Below are 9,422 nucleotides of genomic sequence, written 5' to 3' on the forward strand. Positions count from 1 at the left end.
AAAGAACTCCTGCACTCCTGCCTCTCACCTTGTCCCTGCTAAACATTACAAGAGGTTTTGTCACAGATGCCCAAGTCTTTAAGGAATGCTCCCTTAACCAGAGCGCACCTTAACCAGAGTGCCTGTATGTTAGCTGAAACCAAGAAAGGTGGAAGCATCGCCAGCACATGATCCCAAGGTGGGCGTGTCATCTAGCATGCATTCTGGCTCATCTGCCCAAAAAGTAGAGGCACTGGCACCACCCAAGGCAGCAGCAAGCACCTCCTCCTACTCACCTCAACTGGCAACTGAAAGACTGACTGGTCTTCCTCCCGGCCACACTGGACTTCTTCCTGCATCTTTCTTTGGTTGCGTATCACATGTACCATATACATGTTCCCATCACTGTCCCTATTCCCATCCCCATCACTGTTACTGTGTCATCACTGTTGCTATTCCCATTGTCACAGGTAGACACTGATGCATGACTTGAGTACCCCTAAATTTTAACAAAACAGAAACAGTATAATGATATTTAAGGCATAGTGTTCATAAAATGTAATTTAAAGCACAATAGGTAAGGAATTTTACCAAAAACTGATGCTTTGATGTTTGGATTGGTTAGCTGTCATGATTGGCCACCCTCCTGGGGTCCCTGTTTCCGTGGTTTCCCTGTCGTGTCTGTTTTCCTTTGTTTCCTGGTTGTTCTGTTCCTTGGTTTCATTTTCTCTGCCCCCTCATCAGTTTTTTTCCATGCCTGTTATTATTTTCACCTGTGTCTGGTTTTGTGTTAATTAGGTCATACATTTAAACCCTGTCTGGTGCGTTGTGTCTCTACTGTTCATTGAATGTATGTCTGGCTATCTGTAAACCTGTATCTGTCTGAATGTATGTAAGTCATGTCTATTTTTCCTAGCCTGTATGTTAATTCTGGCCTTTGTTTACTGAAGCCTCTGTGTGTTGTCCTTCGTTTATCCTAGCCCTCGTCTTGTTGTCACATCCACAGACCTGAGCGTTCCCTGTTTCCCTAACAACCGAGTAACTTCCGGGCTTTCGTCAGTTTCCATGGTTCCGTGTCTCCTCCCCTTTGTGTTCCGAGTTTTTCCCTAATTGCATTCCTATGTAAACCCTGTTCCTGCGTCTCTTGGTTGTCAGTCATTCTTTGTCATTCATTGTCTCTCATTGTTTTTGGTAAGATCTCACCCATCCACACTCATACGTTTGTCTCTCATTAGATTTTGTTTGTTCTTGCACTTTGCTCGTATGTAGTTTGTATATCACTGTTTCACATCTCGATCCCCATGTTCATGTTTTCTCCCCATGCTCCCTGTTTAGTTACTCTCGTTGTTTATGTTGCTTTCTTTGTTCAGTTCTCTACTGTTCCCTCGTAATACCCTGTAATTCCCTGAAATTCCCTGTAATACTTTCTGTGCCTTAGTTAACATTATGGATAGTCTCGCCCTAATCCTATTAGCCTGTTATTGTTCTGTTAGCATGTTCCTTGTTTGTCTGTTTATTCTTTGTTCTAGTTGGTGTTGTTAGTATGTGTCTGTTAGACACATTTATTTATTCTATCCCATCCGTCCTTTATATTATGGCTTCCCTAGTTAGTTCAGTTTCGCATAACATCCAACATGCCGGCACTTTGCAAGTGTGTTCGCTCGCCACCCCTTCTGCATTGCACTTGTTTAATCATGTATTCTATGACTCTCCGTGTTGGTAACAGGACTACTAAATAACTGGCAAACTAAATAACTGGTTAGCTGTCTTAGCTAGCGGGTACAAAAGTTCATGCTAGCAAAGCTTCCATCTAAAAAGATTAAGACTTTCAATAGTTTTATGAATAACTAACCGTCAAATTCTTTGGGGAAATGGTGAAAGAAACATGCTTTCTATTATTCCACTTGTTATTCTCTTTTGCAGTTATGGTGCCATTGTCTCTTTGGCTTTTTCAACCTAAAAATGGCAGCTGTGTTACCACAGACCATTTAGCAATGATTATCAAAAAAGCACCACAGTTTTGTCTCTTGGGTGTCCATGCACTTTGGGCTCACTCTATAACCACAATCCTGGGTATTCCAACTGATAATTTTTTGTTGTTTGTTTTGTTATTATTACCCAGGCCATAAGACTTAATTTAATATTGAACTAGATTTCTCTCACTGCATTTCCCTCAACAAAAAACAGTGATTTACATGAGCCTGGACCATCACTATACTCACTTAAGGTTCATGTCTTTTTAAGATCACCTAAAGACAGATAATCAATTATCTATGAATACATACTCAATTATCTATTAATAATTCACAACAAAAGTTTTTATATTTGCTCAAGTAAATCTTTATATAATTAAATACCAAGGTCAAATGCAACACTATGGAACAAGCACAATGAGCTATTGGTGTGTGATTAATGGGATTTTTTTTGGATAGAAAATTTTTTAAAATCATAAATAGTTGTTTTGCCCTTGACTTTCAGAATGGCTTCTTAATTAGTCCCACCACTGAATCTGATGCACCTGGTTATGAAAATATACACATATTTTATTCCATGTAACTGAGTTTAATAGGCTAACATAAGTGTGACAACATTTTAAAAAACAACAACAAATGTTTATTGGGTAAAAAACAAAAAAAGCTAAAAGTACAGCTTTTGGTCAGTCCAACCAATGACAACCTTGTACACAGTAGCTCAGACAATTGGAGCTTATCTAGAGTTTCACAGTGTAGTCGCTTGAATGACATTGTAGAACATTGTGTTTGTTCCTCTCACTGCTCAAGGCAATTTCCTACAAGCCCTGTGTTAAATGTGCTTTTTGCAGAACAGAGCTGATGTTGATGCATTCCCATCATTTCACAGCTTCCAAATGAGACTTCCAGATGCAGACTCTATTCAGCTCCATCTAGTCTCTCAGAAAAAAAAAATCCAAAGCGATGAGGAAACAATGGCTGTTTTTCAATCCAGCTCTGTGCTTACATGCTCTGAGTACATTTGACCAGCTGTCTCTCAGGCCCCAAACGTACAGAGAGAGCTGAGACTGCTTTCCTTCCCCACTCCAAATAAGTGTGCCAGCTGTCACTCATGCTGCAGCCAAAGAAAAAATATGATCTCTGAAATTGCTGAAATTATGAGACACCCAGAATGCTATTTTAATTAAATGAAGACATAATTTTAAAAAGTCTTATATAACAATCATGACACATAGCATTCTAAAGTGGTATAGCTTTATTAAATGATTTAACCAATCCAGGCAATTGACGAAAAGCATGCGAACCCTTACATTTAGAAACTGGGTTTACCCACTGTAATGAGAATAGCTTTACCTTAAAATGTTCTGTAGATGACATATTCTTCTACTGTATGCAAAATTGTTTCTGTTTATGTATAATTTTTCAGATTTTGCTCAAACACCTGCTTTGGATCTGCAGTGCATTAATGAGACTGAACTCAGACCTCTGACTTTAAAATACAAAATATCTTCTGTTTGAACCATTCTGCTGCTACTTTAGTATTGTTTTGATTATTGTAATGAGGTTTGACTTGATAGATGCTACATTGACTTTTACATCACAAACAGACAACCTGATGTCCTGCTGCAGAATTTCTTCATATAGCTTGCATTCACTGATCTCCCCATGATTTCTAGTCAACCAGGTCCTGAAGCAGCTTTGCAGCTCTGCACCAAAATGTCCAGCATCTTTCTTAAGGTATACTCATAAACACAGATATTGCTAACACAAGATCCCTGCAGGTCCTTAGCTGCTACCCTGCGTATCTTGGACGAAGATACTATGGCATGCACATGAACTCATCTCAGATGAGGACACTATGGCATGTACGTGCACTCATCTCAGATACCCACTCTTTAGCAGAATATCAATATTAAGGAATTTCTTCCATATGTAAACTTTGTCTGACTGAGCACACATTTTAGAAGTCCCACTTTTAATAATTTCTATTTTTATTACCTTTTCTTTAAAGGTCCTTTAAAATCTTTTTTGATTAGATAGTATTGCACCATATTTTACATATTGTAACACAATTGAAATGCTGTAAACCAAAACTGCTTTTTAATATGACCGGTTATATCTGACTTTTTTTTGTGATTACTTCATTATGATTACAAATAATTCTCCACATGGAATAAACATGGGGTATCAGCATATGGCTATGAGAATGAGTGTAGGGGAAAGCACTGCACTGGACTGAGGTTCATGTGTGTGCCTGGAGCTTATGCTCAAAACACCAATTAGAGATGTGTCTCTGAAAAAAACATTGCTCCTGCAACAAGGTCAAAGGACAGTCTGGAATCCGGCACAGAAATCATGCCAGCAGTATGTCCTGGCCTTTATCTTGTGTCAGTGGGCTAATATAACAGCGGTAGTGTTGATCTAAGATGGACTTTGGCATTTGTTAGTTAACCTTAATTGAGTTTGATGAGTTGCCCCTCTAGACAGATGGCCTTTGACTACTTATGTCACTTGTTGTGCAATTACGCATGCTAAACACACAAGCCAGACTAAGACAGAGGCTGGGTTGAAGTGGCAAGCCATATACTTCCACCACTAAACAGCAAAACACACTGCAACTTTTAATTGTAATCACAAGCATTAAACATGCTTTTGGGTGTTTTCAGTAGTTTTTCAGTTCTCTCTGCCACAGTTAACACTTTAGAAATCTGGTGTGATGCTTAGTTTCAGTTCTCCTAAATTTGAGGGTCATGTGTTACTCACACAAAATCTGATGCTGTCCAAATTGGTCTTTCAGAAAACATACTGTTGTGCAAGAGTATCATCTAATCTGTTTAAAGGCAGCTCACAAAAGACATGTTCTGTAGAGTCACCTGTTACTGAAAGCTTCAAAAGCAGGTTTTTGCAATCAAAGTGACTTGTGGTCAGTTGTACCTAGTAAATTGGACCCTGTAACCTAGAACTTGGCTCTTAACAGACATTTAGTAAGTGCTCTAAAATTCATGACAATGAAGAGGATAGTCAATCTGAATGCACTTTCTTCAAGAACTGCATTTCAGTACTAACAGACATGATGCTTCAAAGTTCAAAGCTTTCCTCCAATGCAGAACATGTGCTTCCTCAAAGCAAACAACAAATCAGTAATTGTGCGGTTGAAAAAAGTATTCTTTACCCAAAATAGAGGACAAATTACAGTTGGCCACTAAACTCAAGGACTATTTCTTGTCTCAGTTTAGGAAATGGTTCTTATTAACTTGTTGTGGCTGAGTATTATTCCCAGTGAGATGCCTGAGCTCTACATTTAGTGCCTAGAATTCAGAATGAGGCCCTTTTGAGATGATGAAACAGTCGGCACTTCTTTTTTTCTTCAACGGAAAACAAACAGGCGTATTCATTAGAAGGAAAAGCATCTCTGCAGGGGCTTCTGAGAGAGCCCTGTGCACTGCAACTAACACTGAAACAGACATGCATACACACAAATGAAGTGATGGTGTAAGGAATTTACTTATGGGGAATGGCAAACATTGCATGTATTCCACATGAGTTTCATATAGTTGTCATTATTACAGATATATTGTTTATTCCATCATTATATTTTATAGTCTACAAAACACTTCACAGAAACATCCAGAGAGCAAAACCAAGCGCAGAAGGAGAATGGACCAAGAAGGAAATGACCCAGAGCAAACAGGCACCAAAGGGGCAAATCCAAAAAAACAAGAACAGCAGGGCCATGCACAATAGCTTCTCAAACAGGAATAACATCCAGAAGCTCTATAAATAAAACTGTGGCAATACCTCACAACAAGGAACCAATAACAAACATTATATATATATATATATATATATATATATATATATATATATATATATATATATATATATATATATATATATATTTTATTTTTTTTTTTCTTTTCCATCATCTCAGTTTATCCATCTCTCATGTCTTTTCTCAGCCTTATACGTTTTCCTTTAACTTTATACAAAATTTTGTTGCATAAAAAAGTGTTACACGCAGGATGGCTGCCATACAGTGCATCCATGTACACGGGTATGGAAATATATGTGTACGTGCATGCACACACAACTTAGGAAGTCATGTTGCAGTTTCTTGGCTGTTTCCTGTGCTACTGACATTATTGCTGGCCAACGTGCCTGATTTAGTGAACATATGCCACACAACAGCACAGCTAAATGAAAAACAAAAGGTAAAACTATTACAGAAAGCACTGTTGTACCGAAGGTTTCTGGGAGCCTTGTATTTTTTATCTTTTTCTTTATATGGGTGTCTTTAATTTGCAAAATGAAATGACCCTGACATCTTAAAGTGCAGAATCTTACAATGACCTATAACTAATACAAGCTATTATTTAACACAACTATGCTATATAAAAATTCTGATTCTGATTCAATATGCTGATTCACACAGACATTTTATTTGAATTCACAAGGTTTAAAAAGCAAGAACAACTCAGTGACGCTACTACCCACGAATAAAAAATTGAAAAAGGGTCCAGTTTAAATTGGCTGCTCACAAAGCTCAATTTTTCATGCTACAAGCGTAGAGTTGTTTGGCTGCAGCAGACCCGCAGCACAGTCCAAGCAGCTGGAGGCTGAAGGCCGTGACTAATGAGGTAAGTGAAACCTTCAGCTCGGCTAGAGGAGGGTCAGTCCACTGCACTGCATATCATCCACATGTGAGGAAACGCCTGGAGCCTTCTGAAAGGCGAAAAGAGCACAGTGCACTCCTAAACAGCCACTTTAGGAATCCATCACATGTAGAAAGTGCACATTTGAGTATTTACAGAAAGATCTCTTGGGTTAACCACCTGCAAACTGAGGTAGGAATCTATACCATATACAATGAAGACCCAATCAGCACTCCACAGGTTTAACCTTGATGTAATTTTACTGTGCATCTGACCACACTTATATTGAGTGCATTATGAGAAGCAGTAGATGCAATGTGTGACTGCTGGGGAGCTGGTGGCACAGTTTATAAGGCCAGGAGGAACTATATCAGCCAAACACCCACCATCCCCACATGGAGCTCATCTAGGCTGACCATCCAAGCACCAGCACAATTACCAAGAGTAAAGCCACAAAAGAGATGACGTTTTTAAAGGTTATCATCAGATGGTCCAGCCTTGCTTTAATGGTATGGCAGCAGCTCTATGGGGATTGTATGGCAGGGGCAGTTCCCTGATCTGACATGAGAATCCCCTTCAATGAAAACATGGTTTGAAAATGCACTGCAGAAAATAGAATTAAAGCAAAGTCTAAGATGATATCTTCTGTTTGCCACAACTTATTACCTCCTGACTGGTTGCCAGGATAAACCTAGGTTATTTATTCATGCTTTCAGCCTGTAGGCAAAATTGTACACTAAACTAAAGCTCATTGATTCTCAGGGACAGGCGGCATGGCAAGAATGCAAAGATTCTATTGTATGGCGTAGAGCCCTTTCTCATGGAAGGGCACTCTCCTATACTGTCTAAAACCCTTCAAAATGAAAGAAGAGTGAAAATGACTAACTTCTCACATATGTGCACACACAAACACACACACATACACCACCTACACATCCTTCCTCCACTGCCACCATCATAGCTTTAAAAGGCTTGGAGATGACAAAAAAAAAAAATAGTGCCCACAAATAATTCTGCCTAGCAGAGACAGAAAAAGCAGAGAGAGAGAGAGAGAGAGAGAACTGAAGCAGTCAGCAAAGCAACAGGATTTGTCTGTCACAGAATGCCATGGTTACACACAACTTGGATGGGCTGCACTCTCAGACAGTTCTGATTGTGACAGAATCTTCGTGCTGTTGAGAGAGCAGACAGTGGATGATTTTGACACAATGAGCCTGATTAGCTTTGAGTCACAGCTCGGTTCTCAGTCATGATTGAGGAGACTACACAAATGTACTTAAATATATACCTTTCATTAGTAACAAAACTCTTGCTCTCTGTCAACCAACCCCCACTGTCTCCAATCAACAAAAGCAAGGGACTATTTATAAAACTAAGATTTTCACCTCGCTCTATTAGATCTCCACATGAGAAATCCAGAAACATAACTTAAACATAGAATGGAGGAGGAATATGGGTATTTTTTATTTTAGTAGTTCCAGGATTGAGGGAGTATAGAATGTGATGGATGGAAGATTGTTTAGGTAGTGAATATATGGACATGGCTCAGGTTTTGCTTTGGAGGAACACTTACTTCATAAATAAAATCATAACCCAGATGGTTTCTTGAAGAATGACTGGCTAAGAAGTATAATTTTATTGCTTTTTATTTTTCTTTAATCTTATTGCAGTAATGTTTAGCAGGGATGAGGCAAGAGACAGGATGCAAGTGCAGGAGTTCTTTATAAGAGGAAGAGCTCTAAAAGAGGCTAACATGCGAAGCATGAGGGAAACAATAAGACAAAGCAAAAGGCAAGGAAAATATATTGATAGAAATGACCAAAGGCTGATTACCAAAACATCAATGGCACAGGCAGGACTCCAGAACTAAAGCAACAATAACCGACAGTGAGGAGTTCCAGATGCAGGGCTTAAATACACACAGTAATGAGACAAGACACCAGAAACAAATAAGGGGCAGGGATTTAAACAAGGAGGCATGGCAAAACAGTGCCTAAGCAAAACCAGGAACAGATACCAAAACAAAGGACACATGAAGGTGCTGCCGTGGGAACCATGAACCAGGAGGAGGAAACGGTGACAGAATTCCCCCTCAATGTGGGGAGCAGAAGCAGGTCACTGGCCGATAGGTGAAGCAGGAACTGGGGCAAGGTGAGGAGTGGGAATCAGGGCAAGACAGTAGAGCTGGCACTGGAAGTGAGGTAAAGTGGGGAGCGGGAGCAGGACAGGAGATGATACATGACAAGGAACATACAGCAGACACAGACCTAGGAGGGGAATAGGGAGATGAGGGAAACAACAATATGGCATGCTGGACTGGAAATGACACAGGAGCCCCAAATAGATTAAGGACTGAAGAACCAAAGACAGGAAAAATTACAAAACAGCAGCACAGAGATGGGCATGCTCAGGGGCACAGCGTCTGCAACAGAGGCACAGTGAAAACAGTTCCAAGGAACAAGAGAGACAAGCACAGTGCCAGGAATAGGTGAGACCAATAAGCTGGAGCATTTAGCCAACAAGGGAACAGAATAACCAAACCAAAATCAAAGTATGTGGACAACGAAACTAGGAAGGAAACAACAAAAGAACCCAAAAGAAAGCTAGAAACCGAAACAAGTGGGAAAGAGTTGCCAGCATGGGACCTGCAAGATACAGGAATTGGGACAACCATGTGAACAGGGGCTAAAATAAGCAGGAAGAGAAGCAGGCATCACAGAAGGAACAGACATAAGTGGTGGCAAAGCAGCCAATGATAAAGGCCTAAAGGTGAGGGCAGGGTCACTGGAGGTTGAAGGGCCAATGGAGGTACCACAGGAAA

The sequence above is a fragment of the Electrophorus electricus genome, chromosome 19 (genome assembly GCF_041902795.1).
Source record: "Electrophorus electricus isolate QZ-2024a chromosome 19, ASM4190279v1, whole genome shotgun sequence".
NCBI classification, from domain to species: domain Eukaryota; kingdom Metazoa; phylum Chordata; class Actinopteri; order Gymnotiformes; family Gymnotidae; genus Electrophorus; species Electrophorus electricus.